The sequence below is a fragment of the Adiantum capillus-veneris genome, chromosome 17 (genome assembly GCF_014529385.1).
Source record: "Adiantum capillus-veneris isolate H3 chromosome 17, ASM1452938v2, whole genome shotgun sequence".
Classification (NCBI taxonomy): Eukaryota; Viridiplantae; Streptophyta; class Polypodiopsida; order Polypodiales; family Pteridaceae; genus Adiantum; species Adiantum capillus-veneris.
Genome location: NC_140947.1, coordinates 51,897,453 through 51,920,325, shown reverse-complemented (window position 1 = coordinate 51,920,325; position 22,873 = coordinate 51,897,453). Strand labels below are relative to the sequence as shown.

The window sequence follows — 22,873 nt, the reverse complement described above, 5'->3', positions numbered from 1 at the left end:
CAGCACGTCCCGTTTACTTTTGAATACTTTTACCTTTTCATGCCTCCTTTGGAATCTCACCATACAAGTTGGTACCTTAGCGAGCCTTTTCTCTTTCAGGGAAAACTTGAAAATGATTTTGGCCACTAGTTGGACCTCATGCGAGATACTTTTGCTCTGCTGACAGTTGACCTAACTCTTATGGGGTAGGGAATGGTCATTTAAAGTGAAATGGTCATTAAATGACCTCATAATATTGACGATCACATGGCGATCGATGGGAGCTAGGGAGCCATGGTGGGAGTCGATATTATGGTACATCGCAATAGCACTGCGGCACAACGGATCAGCACTGCAGAACAATGGCAGAGAAGCGAAACACACACAGAGCTATGCAGTTGCAGCGAAAATTTCAATGGCTGGCGTGTCAGTAGCTCAATGCATTCCCAAGGCTGATTTGGAAGCATATCAATGGTGGTTGACAGAGCAGATTATGCAAGCTAACGTGTCGATCATCGAACGATTGTGGCATTGGATTACTATCCAAAACGTAAGGAGATTCGACAGTGGAGATCTCCTGCCCCCTGACGTCCGACCTTGACAGTTCCTTAAATGCCCACTTTTCTCTTATATATAGATCAAAAGGTCGATTTGTTGTTTGTTAATGGACAAAGGCAAAAAAGGATGGATAAGCACACTAACACACATCCCAAAACATCCACACTTGTAGAGACACCTAAACAATTACTAGCTACCCCCCCCCCCCCCCCCCCCCTCTCTCTCTCTCTCCCCCCTTGCATGCTCCTTCTACTTGAGTTGGGATCACGTCCCATTGAGGTAATGGGAATGGAAATAGTTGTGGAGTACATGTCCAAGCTCGCCACATTGGCTTCCCAGAATTGCAAGAGAGACAAGTAACAAAGTTCAAACGACTCATACAAGTGAAATATTAAGCAAAGTTCATGAGGGAATCGGAATGGAGAGAGTTGTGGGGAGACAAGTAACAAAGTTCGAATTACTCATACAAACAAAATATTAAGCTTTGCATGACATTAAGAAGTGGTTTGGAGCAATTATACAAGCATGTTCTTCTAGAAGAATTACGCATGCAAATATGCCCTTATTTGCAATCCGCACAGCAACAACAATCAGGCTTAACTCCCACTCCCAATTGGGCCATTAGCTAAAAGTCACTTCATGTATGCAAGCTATGTCAAAGTTGACGATGTGAAGCGTAAAGCAATGGGGAGAATACATGAGAGAGAGAGAGAGAGAGAGTCATAAAAACTAATATTTAATTCTTCCAAATGATTTTCTCATGTTAAACTGATCATTTAATATGGGGAGGTACCAAGGGAGTAAAAGCTAGAATTTGGTAAGGCTGCCAGACACCGCGGTCTGAGCAGGGATCTAAAGGAGGGAAAATAGGGATCCAAAGGGGCACAGTATGCAAAAGAGCAATGTGCATCTATGGAGCTTAAAAGACCTAAGGTTCATCTCCATTAAGACTTCCATAGGCTAAGGTTCCAAAATATAATTGAAAAGTCCAATGGCCAAAAGTGGGGAAAATTGGATGGTTATGGGAAGACTAAAAAGTCTTCCCACATCCCTGGGAAGGAGGGGGCAAGCCCTAAAGGTAGGGGAAGAGAGAGAAACACACACACACACACACACTCCCAAGCTCTCCCTTTACACAAAGGAATAATGGACACATGGCAGGCTCCTAGCCCAGATGCCCCCAATCTCCCCTCAAATCCTATTGGATGGCCATAGAGGTGGACCAATAAGAATTAGGCTAGAGTAAAATTAGTCTAATCAATTAAAAAATGCTTGATAAAAGAACCAATAGAAATTAAGCTCTCTAGAAGACTATTGGACAGTCTACCAAGGGGTCCAATGAGCATCCACCAGCCCAATGGCTTGCTTGATTCCTATTGGCCAGAAGACTAAAAGGTCCAATGAGAGTTTAACTAAATTATTTTAATTACCCAAAGCTCTCACAAAGGGGAAAGGGGGACACTTGTCACAAGACTATCAACTATGCTTCTTAATTGCTATTGGTTGGGCTCTACAAGAGCCAATGGGAAGCCAGCAAGAGAAAATGGGAAGAGGGGTTGACCAAGAAGAGAGAGAGCTGACATTTTTAGGCTAACTAATTTTGTTGCACACACACACACACACACACACACACACAACTCATGTGTTAGCAAGAACTCCATCTCCTTCTCCAAGCATTGAGAAGTAGAGGCCTACACCAACAACTCTTGGCTATGGAATGCAAATCCAACCAAGAGCCAAGATTCAATGGCATGCTCATCTCCTCTACCATTCTAATTACTAAGCTAAGCTATGCTAGAAGAGCGATTATGTGAGGAGAATACTTCTTTCTCGTAAGATACATTTTCTTCCTCTTCATCTTTCCTCATTCCCTGCTAGCTCTCACCATCTTTGAAGGTGTGTGAGGTCTTGGGACTGAGGCTAGTCCCACTAGGTGTGTTTTTCAAGCATAATTTGTTGCTTGAAGCTTCCATCTTCATTGCACCAATGAGTTTTGTCAAGGAACACAAACATTGTATTGTACAAAAGTCTCCCTTGATGGGAAAAGCTATAATACAAAGCCTTTTTGGAGGGGGGATCAGCTCCATGTAAATCTGGTCCTCAACTGTTGTCAATTGTTCTATTTCTCTCTCTTTTCAAATATTGTCTATGCCAAACTAGCTAGGTGTAGTTTTTGCGTTTCTTTCTCCAACCAAGTACTCTCTCTATGCTCATTAGGAACTTGTCCTTAATGAAATGCTCACTATGTTATCATTTTTCGCTACACACAAGCTACTAGTGCATTAAATGTTACATTGGTATCAGAGCTATTGGTTTCTCTTTTATTGCTCAAGAAGAGAGGTCCTCAAGCTTGCTACAAATGGTTGGTGTTATTAATTGCAAAAGAGTAAGTAGAATAGGGATTTTTCATCATTGAAGCACGCCTGCTTTATGCAGTTAACGGGGATACCGTCTAGAGCTATGGTCTTAATAATGGAGTCCTATGGGGCTTTCCTACGACTTAACCATTATTGAGCTATTAATAGCTTGATAAGAACCGGTGTTGTCTCGGTCTGTGAAACCCTCTCTTCTATTCCTCGCAATTAATAATAATCGAGCCATGGGTATAGATGCTTGAGTGCTTATCTTTGAAGGTAAAGAGGAGTAGTAACTAGGGCTTGAAGTGTCAAAGTACAAGTAAAAATTTACATCTAAAATTTGTTAGTATGGCTGACAAGGGTAAAGAGATTGAAATGAATGTTGATAGCTTTGATTTTTCTAATGATAGAGCAACTAATGATGCCCCTATGCTTGTAAATTATCTTGTTTCTAGGCTTCAACAAGCCCTGGGCAATCCATCCCTCCAAGGTGAAGTGCTACAACAATTGCGCACCCATGGTATTCTCCAAACTCCCCACCAAGAAGAGAGAGTACCTGGGAAAACTCCTGGTGAGACTTCCAAAAGAGGACTCTCTCCGATAAGGGAAGAAGAGGAGGATCCGTACGAAGGGCTCAAAAACTTACTACTCGATGAGGCATCTCCCTCTCAAAGGAGAGCCCAAGTTTCAACGGTAGAGCCCCCACCAAAAGAACAAGAAAGAAGCGAGTCTCCTGCCACCTTGGCAGAGATGGCTCCACGAAGACGGCGAGCAAAACACTCTCCAACACCCCCTAAAGGGAGAAGACCATCGCATACTCCTCCTCACCATAATTCAAAGAGGGAAGAGAGGAAACAAGAGAAGAAAAAGACGAGAAAGAGGTCACCCTCTTCTCCATCTTCCTTGTCCTCTTCCTCTTTTGAAGAAAGTAATGGTGCAGAAGAGGAGAAACAAAGGAAGAAAAATGCAAGAAAGAGGTCACCCTCTTCTCCATCCTCCTTATCCTCTTCCTCTTTTGAAGAAAGTGATGGTGCAACTCTCGAACCGCCCAAGAGAAGAGGCCATAGGAAATCCTATGCCGCCTGAAAAAGGTCATCCAAGCTCAAAAAGTTCAAAGAGGGAGTAAAGAACATCTCTTTCCTTACCTACGATGGCACCTTTGGTGCTATGGACAAAGTCTTGGCATTTATCCAACAATTCGATGAGGCGTTTAGTGATGAGGGCTTCACAGAGTCCTCTAAGCTATGCCATGTAGCTATGCATTTTCAAAAGTCCACCAGGCAATGGTGGTTTAGCTTACGAGCAAATGGTGAAACTCCACAAACATGGAAAGCTTTAAGAGCTTCCATCATGAAGCAGTTTTTGGCTAGCGATGCCAAAGACAAAGTACTCACCGAATGGCGAAGATTGAAGCTCTCTCCCTACGAATCTATTCACATATATGTAGACAATTTTTGGGATTTACATCTCAAAGCCACTGTCTACAAAAAGATGGATTTTGGAGAGCAAAAACAACAATTTTTGTGCGGGTTTATATGAGGATGTGGCGGAGTATGTTAACTCCCAAAGGCCTCGCACCATATCTGCGGTCATGCACCATACCATGGTGGTTTCAAGAATCAGCTTCCAACAAGTTACAAGGGGCTAAGAGAAATCTTAAGCCCATGGAAAGCAAGGACCCTAGTGAGCCTAGGGGGAAGGACAACGTCCAAAAGTCTCCCAGAGGCAACTCCAGCAACAACAAAGCCAAGGAGAAGGGAGTTTATGAAGGCAAAAATGAACTCTCTCCTGAAGAGCTAGAGCGTTATCGAAAAGATAAACGTTGTTACAAGTACGGGGAGCAAGGGCATGCCTATCATGCTTGCCCCCACAAGAATACACGTAATGAGCCTCCTAGAGCTTCCCTAGTCAAAGTTCAAGGATAGGATGCTCATCACAAAGGATCTCCTCTATGTCATGCTTGGGGAAAGGTAAGAGAACATGATGCTTTCATTCTCTTAGACCCTGGTTCTACTCACAATTTCATATCCATGGAATTGGCCACCAAGCTAGGCATCCAAGCCTATGAGATGAGAGATGTACTACCTGCCGATGGTGCTTTCAAGGGACAAGAAGTTTCAGTCACCCCCTTAATTGAGGCTCCATGTCCAAATCTATGTGGACAAGGAGGATTTCTTCATCTCTCCTCTCAAGCATGAGGATGTAATCCTAGGGGCACCATGGTTTGATTGCACGGCTACCAATGTTAAATTCCCTGAAAGACAAATCTATTTGAGGTTCAGGGAAGAAGATATGTACATAGATGCTAAGGAGTCGGGTAGCACCATACCCATTGTACATAAGCAAGCTTTCATTAAGTCAATAAAGAGCTCTATTTTCGTGTACATGATTTTTGTTAAAGACTCTCAAAATGAACCTAATGTTTTAGCAAAAGAAGATATAGGGAATCAAAAGGAATTAGAGTTATTCAATTTCCTAAATGGATTCCAAGATGTTTTTGTTGACAACGTCCCTTGTGAGCTACCTCCCAAACGAGGGGATGACGACCATGCAATTGAGCTTCTTCCAGGAAGCTCACTGCATAATAAACCTCCTTATTGAGTTTCTCAAGCTCAACAAGATGAGATTATGTGGCAAGTGCATGAGTTGATTGAGAAAGGCATGGTTAGGCCTAGCTCATCTCCATTTTGTTCGCCAGTTTTATTAGTGCAAAAGAAAGATGTCACATATCGTATGTGTGTCGACTAGAGCACTAAATAGGATCACTATCAAGAATAGATTTCCCGTTCCACACCAAATGGATCCATCAAAGTCAAAGGTAATAAAAGAATGGCCTAATCCAAGGAATCTACATAAACTAAGAAGCTTTATAGGTATGTGTGCATACTATAAACGCTTCATAGAAAAATTCTCACAAATCGCGGGACCATTACACGACCTAACAAAGAAAAACATAAGGTATATATGGTCCACCAAGGAGAACAATGCTTTCGAAAATCTTTAAGAGAAGCTTATCTCTCAACATGTGCTTACACTGTTGGATCTCTCAAAGCCATTTGAGGTCCAATGTGACGCCTGTGGTGATTGCATTGGAGCTGTTTTGCTCCAAGAAGGGCACACCATAGCCTATGAAAGTCGAAGGCTCGACCCTGTTGAGCAAACTCTAGGTATATATGAGAAGGAACTCTTAGCAGCTCTACATGCTCTAGACTTGTGGAAGCACTATTTATCGAGGACTCCTTTCATTCTGTGAACGGATCACCAAAGCCTTAAGTACTTCATGATGCAGACCAAGCTCTCTGACAAACAAATGAGGTAGGCAAATTTCCTTTTTCAATTCCATTTTCATATTGGCAAGCATAATCAAGTAGCCGATGCACTCTCAAGACGATCAAGAGTGAATGCGGTATCATAGCACTCACAATGATCTATCTTCTATGATAGATGAGTATGCTATCTATTCTGATTTTAAAGATGTGATTTCAGCCCTTGCACTAGGGAAGAAGGAAGAACCATTTACCTTGATTTCAACCTTGATCTATCTTCTATGATAGATGAGTATGCTATCGGTCCCGATTTTAAAGATGTGATTTCAGCCCTTGCACTAGGGAAGAAGAAAGAACCATTTACCTTACAAGATGGTTATCTTCTCTATGGCAACAAGCTATGTGTTACTAACTCACTACGTGAGAAAGTAATGTATGAATCTCATGCTCCACCTTATGCGGGGCATAGAGGGATTCAATCTACCCTAAAAGGGATAGAAACATACTTCTATTGGCCTGCCATGAAAGCAAACATATAAAAGTATGTTTCAAAATGTGTGGTATGCCAAAAGACGAAGTTTGATAGAGGGAAGCAACCTGGATTGCTTCAACCTTTGCCAATCCCTAATTCACCGTGGGAGAGCATATCCATGGATTTTATCTTTGGATTTCCCAAGTCTATCCATGGGAATACACAAATATGGATGATAGTGGATAGGTTTAGCAAACAAGTGCATTTCATACCTGTCAAAAAGGCTATCAAGGCCCATCAAATGGCAACCCTCTTTATATCACAAATCTTCAGGTACCGCAGCTTGCCAATGTCCATAGTGTCGGATAGAGATCCTAGAATGACCAATAATTTTTGGAAGGGTCTCTTTGAGAATTTAGGTACAAGGCTAAACTTCTCTTCGGCCTATCACCCGCAAACGGATGGCCAAAATGAAGTAGCTAACCTAACAATTCTTGATCTACTAAACGCTTATGTCACAGAAGTAGATCAAAATTCCCAATGGGAGAAGTACTTGCCTTTAGTGGAGCATGCTTACAATAACACTATGATTTCAAGAGAGAGGTAATGTAATAAAAACTAATATCTAATTCTCCCAAATGATTTTCTCATGTTAAACTAATCATTTAATATGGGGAGGTACCAGGGGTGTAAAAGCTAGAATATTGGTAAGGTTGCCAGACCGGTCTCAGCAGGGATCCAAAGGAGGGAAAATAGGGATCCAAAGGGGGATAGCCTGCAAAAGAGTAATGTGCATTAATGGAGCTTAAAAGACTTAAGGTTCAGCTCCATTAAGACTTCCATAGGCTAAGGTTCCAAAATTTAATTAAAAAGTCCAATGGCCCAAAGTGGGGAAAGTTGGATGGTTATGGGAAGACTAAAAAGTCTTCCTGCATGCCTAGGAAGGAGGGGGCGAGCCCTAAAGGTAGGGGAAGAGAGAGAGAGAGAGAGAGAGAGAGAGAGAGAGAGAGAGAGAGAGAGAGAGAGAGAGAGAGAGAGAGAGAGAGAGACACACACACACACACGCACGCACGCACACACACTCTCTCTCTCTCTCTCTCTCTCTCTCCCAAGCTCTCCCTTTACACAAAGGGAATAATGGACACATGGCAGGCTCCTAGCCCAGATGCCCCCAATCTCCCCTCAAATCCTATTGGATGGGCATAGAGGCGGACTAATAAGAATTAAGCTAGAGTAAAATTATTCTAATCAAATTAAAAAGGCTTGATAAGAGAACCATATAAATTAAGCTCTCTAGAAGACTATTGAACATTGTACCAACCTCAGGACTATATGACACGGGAATGGGGGCATGGGATCTATGGTGAGAGCATTGAGCACCGTAGATCTTGTCGGCACCGCAAAAAGTAATCTCGGGTATAAAAAGTAATCTCGCGTACCCGAGATTAATTTTGGTCACATTTGGTATAAGAGTAATCTGGGGCCCATACCATCACAATAAACATGCGGGTGCTCGTGGATAGGACATGGGAGTCGCAAAGGTGAGGTCAAGGGTTCGAGGGTCGGCTGCGAAGTAATCTCGGGTATCAGAGATTACTTTGCCACATCTATGGCTCTCCTTCATCCCACCGTAGATCCCACCGCCTCAATGCCCGTGTTAGATAGTCCCTAGGGTCTACCAAGGGGTCCAATGAGCATCCAACAGCCCATTGGCTTGCTTGATTCCTATTGGCCAGAAGACTAAAAGGTCCAATGAGAGTTTAACTAAATTATTTTAATTACCCAAAGCTCTCACAAAAGGGGAAAGGGGGACACTTGTCACAAGACTATCAACTATGCTTCTTAATTGCTATTGGCTAGGCTCTACAGGAGCCAATGGGAAGCCATCAAGAGCAAATGGGAAGAGGGGTCGACCAAGAAGAGAGAGAGCTAGCATTTTTAGGCTAACTAATTTTGTTACACACACACACACACACACACACACACACACACACACACACACACACACACACACACACACAGAACTCATGTGTTGAGCAATAACTCCATCTCCTTCTCCAAGCATTGAGAAGTAGAGGCCTACACCAACAACTCTTGGCTATGGAATGCAAATCCAACCAAGAGCCAAGCTTCAATGGCTTGCTCATCTCCTCCACCATGCTAACTACTAAGCTAAGCTATGCTAGAAGAGTGATTATGTGAGGAGGATACTTGTTTCTCGTAAGATACATCTTTTTCCTCTTCATCTTTCCTCATTCCCTGCTAGCTCTCACCATCTTTGAAGGTGTGTGAGGTCTTGGGACTAAGGCTAGGCCCACTAGGTGTGTTTTTCAAGCATAATTTGGTGCATGAAGCTTCCATTTTCATTTCACCAACGAGTTTTGTGAAGGAACACAAAGATTGTATTGTACAAAAGTCTCCCTTGATGGGAGAAGCTATAATACAAAGCCTTTTTGGAGGGGGGACCGACTCCATGTAAATCCGGTCCTCAATTGTTGTCAATCGTTCTGTTTCTCTCGCTTTTCAAGTATTGTCTATGCCAAACTAGCTAGGTGTAATTGTTGTGTTGCTTTCTCCAACCAAGTACTCTCTCTATGCTCATTAGGAACTTGTTCTTAATGAAATGCTGCTCAATATGTTATCATTTTCTGCTACTCACAAGTTACTAGTGCATTAAATGTTAGAGAGAGAGAGAGAGAGAGAAGAAGAAGAAGAAGAAGAAGAAGAGAGTTTTAACATCTAAGAAACTATCCCAAGAGACCTTAAAGATCTAGCCGACGAGGAGAGTTGAACTCAAGATCTGTTATTCGAGAGGGAAATGGCATAACCAATATACCACACTTAAGTGATAGAAAGGTTGTACCATTTTCCTCTTTTTATTAGCACACACACACACACACACACCTTCTTTGTTATTCCCTACACAGAAGCTATATTCGGGCCAACATAGGGCATATGGTACTCGAAAGCCTTGGAAACGCTTGTAGTATCACTATGAGTAACAAAAGTAGATCTCAAAAGGCATTGAAAAGTATACATCCCCGCAAAGAGGCATACCAAGCCCTTAAACACATTGGAGGCATCTGCACAATCATCATCTTTCTTTGGAGCACCCATAATTTCCGCAAGAGTTACTTCTTCATCCAGCAGACGATCAAAAAACTCATAAGTAGCATTTTCTAGCATGCCAATATCAAAGGAAGAAGAGAAAGACATATCATCTCCTGCTTCAGGCATGAGGCTATCAAAAAATCATCAACTCCATCATTAAACATACGCTCAATATGTACCACTTCTATGCATACACTCTCACCATCACAAAAACTCGTAACCTCTTCAAATGAAGCATTCCCACTCTTCTCTACTACTGGTTGCATTCATTCCTCATGAGAGACAAGACCTTGCTCTCCCTCTTGCTGTGATTTAAGCTCCAAAGCATCCTCATACACAACATCATACATATCTTCCACAACAGTTAAACCATTTACCTCTTCATGCATTACTTCCATGTCATCCCCATGTGATGACAGGTCACTAGTGCTCTCTGTAGACTTTAACTCGTCATCAACACTTTCCCCACTATCACTACATGCAGATGTTTCTTTGTCGCTCTCATAACCCTTACTATCAACTGTAACCATTTCATTATGCATATCAAAACCGAACCCCTCATGGGGCAAGCATACTTGAGATACCGAGGTCTCCAAGCTCTCCCAGTACAGTGCCTGAAGTTCTCTCCAGGACTCGATGAGTTGAGATCATTCTCAATGGTACAAAACAACTTTGGAGGATCATAGAAAGCTAGAAAAAGAGCCCTTTTCATGCTTTTCCAACTCCATTGTTCTTCTTCGGACAACATGGAATAAAGGTAGTATGCATCATAAAGAAGCCCGTGCCATGCATAATCGGTTTGCAACTCGTCATCATAAAGCTCCAATTGAGAAACTTGTACTCCACAAGGCGAAACCATGCCACAATATCCTCATGCTGGGCACCTGTGAAGAAGCTGCTTGTAGCCACATCCATATTGGATCACATATAGCATAAGACCATAGTGAACCGAAGCTACTGGATCTCGATCCTCAGTGGCGGGCACCAAAACGATGACAGAAGAAAGCCAAGACACAAAACCTCTATAGCTAGGCCTCTCTGCTAGTTTGGAGTACCAAAGCTAACCTTTCAAACACCACGCGGATGACTTCATAACACCTATATTCAAATGGAGCCCGTAGGTGAACACAGAAAGAAACTTCAATAAAAGCTGGCTTGTTCTTTGCCACAAAGTTGTGGCTGCAAGTGACAGAAAATTGCATTTCTAATATCAATAATGGTGCAATTCCGTGGGTTGATTCCCTCTGTTTGCAGGTGGTGGCCGCCCCTCATCACTATATGGCACGGCTCTGGGTCAGAGGGGATCTAGGGCCCAAATTTGGGGGCGCGAGGCGGCTTTAATCTCTGCCGTCGGATCACAAAGTGAACTAGGGGTGGGTGAACTGGGGTTGAACTAAGGGTGAACTAGGGGCGGATAAGCTAGGGGTGGGTGAACTGGGGGTGAACTAAGGGCACCTAAACTAGGGTATGATCATGTGCCATGCCAACATGGGACATCGACGCGCGCAAACGTGGTGGTAGGGCATTTGTGTGGCAACCGAGACGTCCTAGGTTCGACCCACACCCCGCGAGGCGGGTGAACTAGGGAGGTGAACGAGGAGTGAACTCGGGGCGCCATTTTTGCCCCGAGTTCACCCCTAGTTCACCCCTAGTTCACCCCGTGTTCACCCCCAATTCACTGTATGATCCGACGGCCAAGATCAAAGCCACCTCGCGCCCCCAAATTTGGGCCCTAGATCCCCCTTGGCCAAAGCCGTGCCATATAGTGACGAGGGTGGCCACCTCTTATGTAGTCGGTGACTCTGCAATCGTACAAATGACGACCTTTTCTTTTCACAACCCACCTTCAATTCTTGCAGCCTTTGCCTCCTGACCTGACACTTTGTACAACTTTGTAGAGCCCCGTAGCTTGCACACCAACCTATGACCTGCAGCCTTGAAGGGACCTCTTTTGGTTGCCTGTTTGTGACGAGCCCTGTCAACACCCCGTGATGGTCATTAACCCTTTCACTCATGGATCACCCTGCAACCCCACGCCGTTATGGGCAGCCCTTCAGATGGTGCCCTCCTCCTCTCTTACTCGGCCCCTCGACTTCCACTCACCCTTTTGCTCCCCTTTGGCATCAAGCCCGGCGGCGGTTGCAGCGTGTAGTCGAGCTCCTCCTCTGTTGCTTGCTGGCGAGCCCTGGCCGCTCTTCTCTCTATGCTTGCTAAGCCTGGCTCAGAGAACCCTTTCTCTACCTCCTCCCCCACACTCTGTATGCTCTCTCTTCTACTCTGATCGACCCTCTCTCTATGGCAGATTCCTTTCATGCAGACCCCTCCCAATGTCCATGAAAGCCCCCCTTCACCTGCTCGCTACTCGACTCCCCTGTCTCGTCCTCCCCCATGGAAATCCATGCTGGTTTTTCTTCCCTCGCGCCGCCTAGCCTGGACTTGAGAGCCTCTGGCCTCCCCTCTGTCTTGATTGCAGCCCCTCTTTGTACTATAGTAGCCTGCACAGGTCGGCACGTATGTGCTTCCTTGCGAGCCTGGCTTCCCTAAATCCTTTTCTACCTACTCGCTCTCCCCTGGTCCTCCAATCATCTGCTCTCGCACCACCTTTTCACCTGTAGGCCATACTCCCCCATATCATAGGCGACCCCTGCTACTCCCTTTTCTCCTTGGCGGAATCTCCACATGCAGGCCCGTGCTCCCCCAATCATTGCCGCCAACATTTTACGTTTTAATCCATAATCACTTTAAAAAAAATTTCAGATAAGGGTGAGTTATCACTAACCTCCCCCTTTCAGGTCTCGAGCTTCAAGGCCTTCGCCTCTTCACCACTACAGAGCATCTGACCTTAGCCATGGCAACTGCAACCTCATGGCATCACAATAGCTTCAATTTGCAGACGCACCATCATGGGTGGAACTCGCGATGCGACACGTCGAAACCAAAGATGTCCAAAATCATACGGTGCACTAGAGAGACACCATTATAATTGGCTATCCTTGCAAACTGTTCACACAAGAAGAAACTTACATGAAGCCATCTCGTTTGATCACAAATACTCACAAGATGCTAGGATTGAACCATAGCCAAGAGCACACATTAAAAATTGGCATTGCCCAGCACTATGCAAGAAACCGTAGTACACTCAAGAGCAGAAAAACGAGCACACCATATATACATGAGCCGGAAAATTTCAAACCAGAAAACTCCTATCATTGTCTTGGCATTGTCGTTAACGTAGTGTGGACACTACACAGTCTTCAACGTTACGAAAGATGATATCCTACACTTTGGTTTTGACCTCCTTTGTGAAGCTAGTCTCTACTTCCACCTTTGTGTTATTGAGCTTGATTTCCACATGTTCCATCTCTTGCTTTTTGTGGTTCTCCACTGTGGTGAGTTGAGCCTCAATGACGACAAGTCTATGCTTCAGCTCCTCATTCTCTTCCAAAGCTTCTCGACTTCATTTTGAAGACCTATGTGTTAGATGTTTTGTCTTTGGGGGTGTTTCCACGACCCAAAGAATGTAGACTTGCCTTGAGATGAGGCTCAAGTGGCCATGATAGGCACATGCTTCCTATGAAGAGACTCAAAGCATAACTACTAGAGAGTCGCAGGCAGCTCAAATAGAGTCAAAGCTGGTGCTCACGATGAGTCTGAGAGTTGAGGGTAGCTCGGGCAGAGTCGAGGTTGGGCGTCCGATAAAGTTGGGGTTGTGGGTAGCTTCAACAAAGTCAAAATCGTGCGAATGATTAGATGTGTGTGCAAGGCGGTGTTGGTTGGGAGGACAAGGTTGTGTTAACGCTCTACCTCCTCTCTATCTCTCTATCTACAACTCTCTCTAAACCCTAATCTCTTCCTAAATCCTAACCTTATCTGTCTCCCCTCAACTTAATCTCTATCTACACTCTCTATGTATCCTCCTTCTGTACCTAATTTACCTCAACTCTTCACCCTCTATATCTACTCTATCCACACATCTCTCTACACCATAATCTCTTCCTAAATCTTAATCTTATCCATACACTCTCTACATAATCTCTATTTGTACCCTCTAAACACAAAGAGAGCGCTAAATAGAGGTAAATCTCTACACTCTCTTGAGTCTCTCTATCTATCTCTACACTCTATGCATCCTCTGTCTTTCTATCTACACCCTCTATACTCCTTCTATCTACTCTATCCACACCTCTCTCTAAACCCTAATCTCTTCCTAAATCCTAATCTTATCTATCTACCCTCTACTTAATCTCTATCTACACTTTCTACATATCCTCCCTCTCTACCTAGTATACCTAAACTCTACACCATCTCTATCTACTCTATCCACACCTCTCTGATCTCTTCCTAAATCTTTATCTTATCTATTTACTCTATACCTAATCTCTATATCTACCCTCAGACTCTCTACCTTCTAAACATAGAGAGAGCACTAAATAGATATAAATATCTACACTCTCTCTAGTCCCTCTATCTATCTCTACACTCTATGTATCCTTCGTCTCTCTATCCACATCCTAACCTCTCTCTACTCTCCCTCTACATCCTAACCTCTATCCATCTCTCTCTCTCTCTCTCTCTCTCTCTAATCTCTATCTCTACACCTTCTCTACCTAATCTACTTAATCTCTACATACTCTATCTACACCTCTCTCTACACCCTAATCTTTTTGTAAATTCTAACCTTATCTATCTAATCTCTATATCTAACCTCTCTCTACTCTCTCTACCCCCTAATCTTGACTCTCTCTATTGCTACTCTCTACGTATTCTCCCTCTCTACCTAATCTACACAATCTTTACCCCCACTCTATCTAATCTATGTACACCTCTCTACACTCTAATCTCTTTATAAATCCTAACCTTATCTATCTACTCTCTACCTAATATCTATCTCTACCTTCCCTCCACTCTCTCTATCCCCTAATCTTGACTGTCTCTCCATATAATCTCTATCTCTATACCCTTTATCTACTCTCTCCCGCTCTCTACACACTCTCTCTACACCCTTTATCCTTGTTTCTCTCTCTAATCTAACAATCTCTCCCTACTTCCTTTTTATCTCCACTCTCTCTATACCCTCTATCCCTCTTTTCCTCTCTCTAATCTTTCTTCTTCTTCTCTCTCTCTCTCTCATCCAATCTACACTATTTTAACACTTCTCTTTTCCTCTAATCACTCTTCTCTCATCTCTTTTCTTCCCTCTCTTTTTTCCTCCCTCTAATGCTACCCCCAACTTTTTACCTTAGAAGAATGCCATCTTGAGCACTAATTGCCTTGTAGAAAATTGAATTGTAGACCACACTACATCCAAGAATCCCCATTTGTGAAGCGAGAACACATCACGTCCAAACTTTCCAGACAATGAACTTTGAAACACATTCTGTCCATAATCCAGCCAACAACAATGGATTGATGCACTCATCCATAGTGTTTTAGATACGTCTGATTGGTTTCTTGCCAGATGCATGTGCATTGAACTTCGAACCACGGGCTGAAACACTAATAACTTGAACTCTAACACATGGTTCCAAATTATTTGTATGGAGCATTGGTTGCCCCTATTTGCCACTCACAAGCCTCTTCTTGGCTGAAGCTAGTGGCAACAACTGCCAACTAACTAGAAATCTGGCATCGTGGCCATTATGATTGCCACCACATGTGCCATGTCGATCTCCATTATGAATCTTTTATGATAGTCATCTTTATCCAGCTTGCCTTTTCCTTTCTCCTCTTGTGAGTTCATGTGTTTGCCTTTGGCTTCACATGTTGTAGCCGGCCAACTTTTCACTACCCCTAGATTCTCAAAACGTCGTCGCAGCGTACCCCTACAAATAGAACAATTGCAAGCATTGCAAAATGTTGTAGTTGGGCTAGGTGTACTAATGCTCAATAGTGTTTTGAAATGCTCTCCAACAAAGTCCAAAATTCACCGCCATTAAGGTCAAGACGAACGTTGGCATTTTGCAATGCTGTGGGCAAGGCTGCAAGATTTATTTGCAAATCCTCTTCTTTTTGCCACCACTCCTCCCTGATCAAGGAGCACATAGCTCTAATACCATGTCAAAGTCGATAATGCACAAGTGTAGAGCAACGAGGAGAATGCCACACAGAGAGAGAGAGAGAGAGAGAGAGAGAGAGAGAGAGAGAGAGAGAGAGAGAGAGAGAGAGAGAGAGAGAGAGAGAGAGTGCTAAACTAACCAACCTTGGCAATGAATTCATAATTATACAATGGGGGCTAGGTGTACTTATATAGTCACCTTAGCAAATTGCCCTACCTGGAGTTTGACAAATAAGTAAAATAAATACCTAAAGCCAAAATAAATATTGGGATCACATTGGGGAGTTAACTTGAGATGCCTTAACTTTAACACCCTCTTTGTAGCTCATAGAGGACATAAATAGTGAGACCAAGTTGATGAAGAAGCTACCATGAACACCCCGGCATCGGGCGGGATACTGGATACATCTAGGTTATGCTACCCCCAACTTTTTACCTTAGAAGAATGCCATCTTGAGCACTAGTTTCCTTGTAGAAAATTGAACTGTAGATCACACTACATCTAAGAATCCCCATTCGTGAATTGAGAACACATCATGTCCAAACTTTCTAGATAAGGAGCTTTGAAGCACATTCTGTCCATAATCCGACAATGGATTGATGCACTCATCCATAGTGTTTTAGATACGTATGATTGGTTCCTTGCTAGATGCATCTGCATTGAACTTTGAACCACGGGTTGAAATATTGATAGCTTGAACTCCAAAACAAGGGTCCAAATTATTTGTAGGGAGCATTGGTTTCCCCTCTCTACCACACACAAGCCTCTCCTTGGTTGAAGCTAGTGGCAACAACTACCAACTACTAGAAATCTGGCATTGTGGCCACTATGATTGTCACCACATGTGCCATGTCGATCTCCTGTGTGAATCTTTTATGATAGTTATCGTTATCCACCTTGCCTTTGCCTTTGTCCTCTTGTGAGTTCCCGTGTTTGCCTTTGTCCTCTTGTGAGTTCCCGTGTTTGCCTTTGGCTTCACATTCCTTAGCCAAACAAAGCGTCTTGTCACATTTATAATGATGGTTGTCGGATGTTGTGGGTACTGAGGTAGCTAACCAAGCACTAGAATTTTAGTCCTTGTGAAGGTTGCCTTTGTCTATGTCCTGTAGCAGTGCATTGCTTTTGGCTTCATAATCCCGATCCAAACAAAATGACGGCTTCCTTGAGAACTTCGCCTATGCATAGGCCGCTAACTCGAAACTGGTCGATCCGTTTTCCATACCCGATAATTGGTGTTTTCCATCAATGTCATTAGCGCTCGAGCAAGGGGGGTTTCATCGCACATGTTGCTTTGAAAACCCCTTTTACAGATCAAGGCCGAGAACACAAATTTCCTCTTGTCCCAAGGTTGCCAAAAGGCTCTAGAAAGGGCCGTCTTGTGCCTTCGAAAGAGAAGTCTTCAAGTGCTCATGGCGAACCTTGAGGCCCTTCTCTTAACGCACATAATCTCCCAAGATAGGCCAAAGCAGCCTTTCAAAACATTGCCTATATATGAGGGGAAAAAAATGCTTACAAGAGTTGGGGCATCTCAATACACCATCTCCAAAGGGGCCGTTGGAAACTTTCCCTCTCAAAATGTTGCCGAAGTTGTAGCCGGCCAACTTGCCACTACCCCTAGAGTCTCAAAATGTCGTTGTATTGTACCCCTACATGTAGCACAATTGCAAGCATTGCAAAAGGTTGTAGCAGGGCTAGGTACTCAATAGTGTTTTGAAATGCTCTCCAACAAAGTCCAAAAATTCACCGCCATTAAGGTCAACAAGAACATTGGCATTTTGCAACGTTGTTGGAAAGGCTCCAAGATTTAACTGCAAATCCTCTTTTTTTTGCCACTGCTCCTCCCTGATCAAGGAGCACATAGCTCTGATACCATGTCAAAGTCGACGATGTAGAAGTGTAGAGCAATGCAGAGAATGCGCGCGCGCGCGCGAGAGAGAGAGAGAGAGAGAGAGAGAGAGAGAGAGAGAGAGAGAGAGAGAGAGAGAGAGAGAGAGAGAGAGAGAGAGAGAGAGAGAGAGAGAGAGAGAGAGAGAGAGAGAGAGAGAGAGAGAGAGAGAGAGAGAGAGAGAGTACTAAACCAACCAACCTTGGCAATGAATTAGTTATTACACAATTGGGGCTAGGTGTACTTATATAGTCACCTTAGCAAATTGCCCTACCTAGAGTTTGACAAATAAGTAAAATAAATACCTAAAGACAAGATAAATATTGGGATCACATTGGGCAGTTCACTTGAGATGCCATAACTTTAACACCCTCTTTGTAGCTCATAGAGGACATGAATAGTTAGACCAAGTGGATGAAGAAGCTACCATGGACACCCCAACACTGGCTGGGATACTGAATACACCTAGGTTGTGCTACCCCTAGCTTTTTACCTTAGAAGAATGCCATCTTGAGCACTCGTTTCCTTGTAGAAAATTGAACTGTAGATCACACTACCTCCAAGAATCCCCATTTGTGAACTTAGAACACATCATGTCCAAACTTTCTAGACAATGAACTTTGAAAAACATTATGTCCATAATTTGGCCAATGACAATGGAATGATGCACTCATCCATAGTGTTTTAGATACGTCTAATTGGTTTCTGACCAGATGCATGTGCATTAAACTCCGAACCACGGGTTGAAACACTAATAACTTGAACTGTAACACATGGGTCCAAATTATTTGTAGGGAGCATTGGTTGCCCCTATTTGCCACTCACAAGCCTCTTCTTGCCTGAAGCTAGTGGCAACAACTACCAACTGACTAGAAATCTGGCATCGTGGCCACTATAATTGCCACCACATGCGCCATGTCCATCTCCTCTGTGAATCCTTTATGACAATTATCTTTATCCAACTTGCCTTTGCCTTTATCCTCTTGTGAGTTCTCGTGTTTGCGTTTTGGCTTCACATTCCTCGGCCAAACAAAGCATCTTGTCACATTTATAACAATGGTTGTCGGATGTTGTGGGTACCAAGGTAGCTAACTAGGAACTAGTATTTCCATCCTTGTGAAGGTTGCCTTTGTCTTTGTCCGCTAAAAAACTCGTGCATTTTCTTTTGACTTCACAATCCCAAGCCAAACAAATTGACGGCTTCCTTGAGAACTTTGCCTATGCATAGGCCGCTAATTGGAACCTGGTCAATCCATTTTCCATAGCCGATAGTTGGTGTTGGTCATCAATGTCACTGACGCTCGAGCAAGGGGTGTTGCATCGCAAAGGTTGCTTCAAATATCCCTTTTACAGACCAAGTCCAAGAACACAAAGTTCCTCTTGTCCCAAGGTTGCCAAAAGGCTCTAGAAAGGGCCGTCCTGCGCCTTTGAAAGAGAAGTCTTCAAGTGCTCAAGGCGAACCTTAAGGCCCTTCTCTTAATGCATATAAAATCCCAAGATAGGCCAAAGTACTGTTTCAAAACGCTAACTAGCAATGAGGGAAAAAATGCTTAAAAGAGTTGGGGAATCTCAATATCCATCTTCAAACAAATCGTTGGAAACTTTCCCTCTCAAAACGTTGTCGAAGGTGTAGCCGGGGCCAACTTGCCACTGCCCCTAGAGTCTCAAAACATCATCGTTGCATACCCCTACATGTAGCACAATTGCAAGCATTGCAAAAGGTTATAGTAGGGCTAGGTATTAACTGAGTGCTCAATAGTGTTTTGAAATGCTCTTCAACAAAGTCCAAAAATTCACCGCCATTAAGGTCAACAAGAACGGTGGCATTTTGCAACACTGTTGGCAAGGCTCCAAGCTTTAACTGCAAATCCTCTTCTTTTTGCCACTGCTCCTCCCTGATCAAGGAGCACATAGCTTTGATACCATGTCAAAGTCGACAATGCGGAATTCTAGAGCAATGAGGAGAATGCGAGAGAGAGAGAGAGAGAGAGAGAGAGAGAGAGAGAGAGAGAGAGAGAGAGAGAGAGAGAGAGAGAGAGAGAGAGAGAGAGAGAGAGAGAGAGAGAGAGAGAGAGAGAGAGAGAGAGAGTGCTAAACCAACCAACCTTGACAATGAATTAGTTATTAGGTGTACTTGTAATAATGGGGGCTAGGCATCTTGTCACATTTATAACAATGGTTGTTGGATGTTGTGGGTAGCGAGGTAGCTAATTGAGAACTAGTATTCCTGTCCTTGTCAAGGTTGCCTTTGTCTTTTTCCTCTAGCAAACTCGTGCATTTGCTTTTGGATTCACAATCTCGAGCCAAACAAATTGGCCTATGCATAGGTCGCTAACTGCAAACTGGTTCATTTTCCATAGCCGATAGTTGGTGTTGGTCATCACTGTCACTGGCGCTCGATCAAGGGGATTTCATCACAAAGGTTGCTTCAAAAATCCCTTTCACAAACCAAGGCCAAGAACACAAAGCTCCTCTTGTCCCAAGCTTGCCAAAAGGCTGTAGAAAGGGCCGTCATATGCCTTTGAAAGAGAAGTCGTAAGTGCTCAAGGTGAAACCTTGAGGCCCTTCTCTTAATGCAGCATTTCAAAACATTGCCTAGCAATGAGGGAAAAAAATGCTTACAAGACTCAGGGCATCTCAATATGCCATCACCAAAAAAACTGTTGGAAACTTTCCCTTTGAAAATGATGTTGAAGTTGTAGCTATCCAACTTTCCACTACCCCTAGAGTTTCAAATCGCCGTCTCACCGTACCCCTTCACCTAACACAATTGTAAGCATTTCAAAATGTTGTAGGAGGCTAGGTACTAGCTATTGTGCTCGATAGTGTTTTTACATGCTCTTCGATAGAGTCCAAAATTCATCGTCGTTAAGTTCAACAAGAACGTTGGCGTTTTGCAATGTTGTTGACAGGACTCCAAGCTTTAATTGCTGCAAATCCTCTTCTTTGTGTCCCTGATCCTCCCTAATCAAGGAGCATGTAGCTTTGATACCATGTCAAATTCGACGATGTGGAAGCGTAGAGCAATGGAGAGAGAGAGAGAGAGAGAGAGAGAGAGAGAGAGAGAGAGAGAGAGAGAGAGAGAGAGAGAGAGAGAGAGAGACTATTGAACCAACCAACCTTGGCAATGAATTAGTTATTATATAATGGGGTCTAGATGTACTTATATAGTCACCTTAGCGAATTACCCTACCTAGAGTTTGACAAATAAGTAAAACAAATACTAAAGCCAAATTATCTACACAAAAAGTGGCTATATACTGTTGGAATTAGGGTTGCATGGATTCACACATAGTTTGGAGAAGATGAAGAAGCTCAAGGAACATAACAGAGAGTTCATTACTTAGTGTGCAAAATAGAAATAAGTTAGTCGTAGAGTGATGGGCGTTGGATAGGGGGAAGGGGAACACACTGAGTACCCAAACAATCTGACTCTCTATAGCCAGGATAATCACTGCACCCCAATCCACTAGAGTTCACCTTCAAAACTCACACAATCAATAGTAATCCACGCCAGTTTTGCCCGTTTATGAGTGTGCACCACTCTCTCTTTCTCTCTCACACATAGAGGCCCGGGGAGACACACACATCTCAACACACCGGCACCACACAATTGGAACAAAGCAAAGAGAAGAAGGGGGGAAAAGGGAAGAAACGACACAAGAAACTAGTATGCTTTGCTTCAATTGCGACCAAAAAACCATTTACAAACATCCATGAAACCTCGACTACATCCGGCTCGGCATGGCAACCTCGAGCAACAAGAAAATTGGCAATTTTGAATTCACCGCTTGTGCGACTCTCCTCATTGAGAGCGCAGTAAAAACCCCTGCTAATGGCACCCAGACCCTGTCTCCAAGCTCCACCTCGAGCTTGCCCCAAAGCTTCCTCTCTCCTAGCCTTCTCCTGCTCGGCAGCTCCTCATTGAGCTCCCCTTGTGCAAAAAGAATCCGGTCCCTCCTTCCTGGAGAGCCCGCCTCCCTCCTAAAAAAGAAGCCCTTTCTTCTTCCTTCCCGGCTCCAAAAAAGCCTCCCTCCTAAAATAGAAGCCCTTTCTTCTTCCTTCCCAGCTCCAAAAAAAGAACCCTCACATGCAAAAATCGCCCCCCCCTTAGGCGTGGGCACCCACCCTTTTCTATTTTTGGCCATCCTTCTTTGCATGCCCGTGAAGCCGCCCCCTATTTTTGGACACCGCCTTGAGCTCCAATCCAAGCATGACCCGCCCTTTAAGTGAGGCACCCCGAGGGGAAATGACGGCGGCGTCACTGCCCTTGTGGGAAACCTCGCTCTCAAAAATCTTTGGCACGCGGGCGTTTGAACAACGCCATCATAAGCTCCACATCAGCATTTCATTGCCACCATCGGCCACCCTCAATGCCCAAAACCGGCCAGCTTGCGCCCAACGCGCCACCACAACGTCACAAGGCATTTCGCCATCACCCATAGCTCCCATTCCACTTGTGATACTCCTTGACTTTGCGTCCTAGGCCTTATAGCCCCACCTTTTTGCCCTGCATTGTACCTACGGGATTTCTCCCTCGCTATGTGGCACTGCCTGAGCAACACACCCCCAAGGGCTCCTAAAATTCCCAATAAATCCACCAAAAACTCATTTTTTTGGCCCAATTTCATAGACCTTCCATTCTTTGAACAGAGCTCCTCTCCTTGAACCGTAAATTTCCCTTGAAACTCCATGTTTGTGGCTCCGATCTCTTCGGTCTCGGCCGCACTTTGACTTCGCTAGGCATTCCAACCGCGCTGGTCCAAAAATTGCAACAATCATCAGTATTGACCTGCTCAACAACGGGTTCCCAACTTCAACGGGCTATAACTTCACGCTCCGAGCTCCAATCGACATATAGTTTCTTCTTGTTAACTCCATATGCTGCCCTTTACCCTTGCAAACTCTATTTAGCTTTGAAAAACTTTGTTGGTACATTTCTTTATGCACACAAACTGGCACAAACTTGACCCCTGACAAAAATTCGATCGGCCATATCTTGGAATCCAGGACTCCGATCGTCGATCTAAAAAGACTGATATGCTCCACATGAGGAGCTCTACCCATCCACATGTTAAAACCCACTTTGACCACTCAGCATCACCTGACTTGTCTGTCTCAAATTTGCCAACACCTTCAACTTCAAAGCATTATATCTCGCACACCGTGGCTCTGTTTGACCAATCATT

At 43.9% G+C, this 22,873-nt stretch overlaps 1 pseudogene; it reads right to left on the bottom strand.

Annotated features, from left to right (window-relative positions):
* Window positions 1-9,551: 9,551 nt before the first annotated feature.
* Window positions 9,552-10,658, bottom strand: LOC147437245 (uncharacterized; annotated as a pseudogene).
* Between the last annotated feature and the right edge of the window lie 12,215 nt (window positions 10,659-22,873).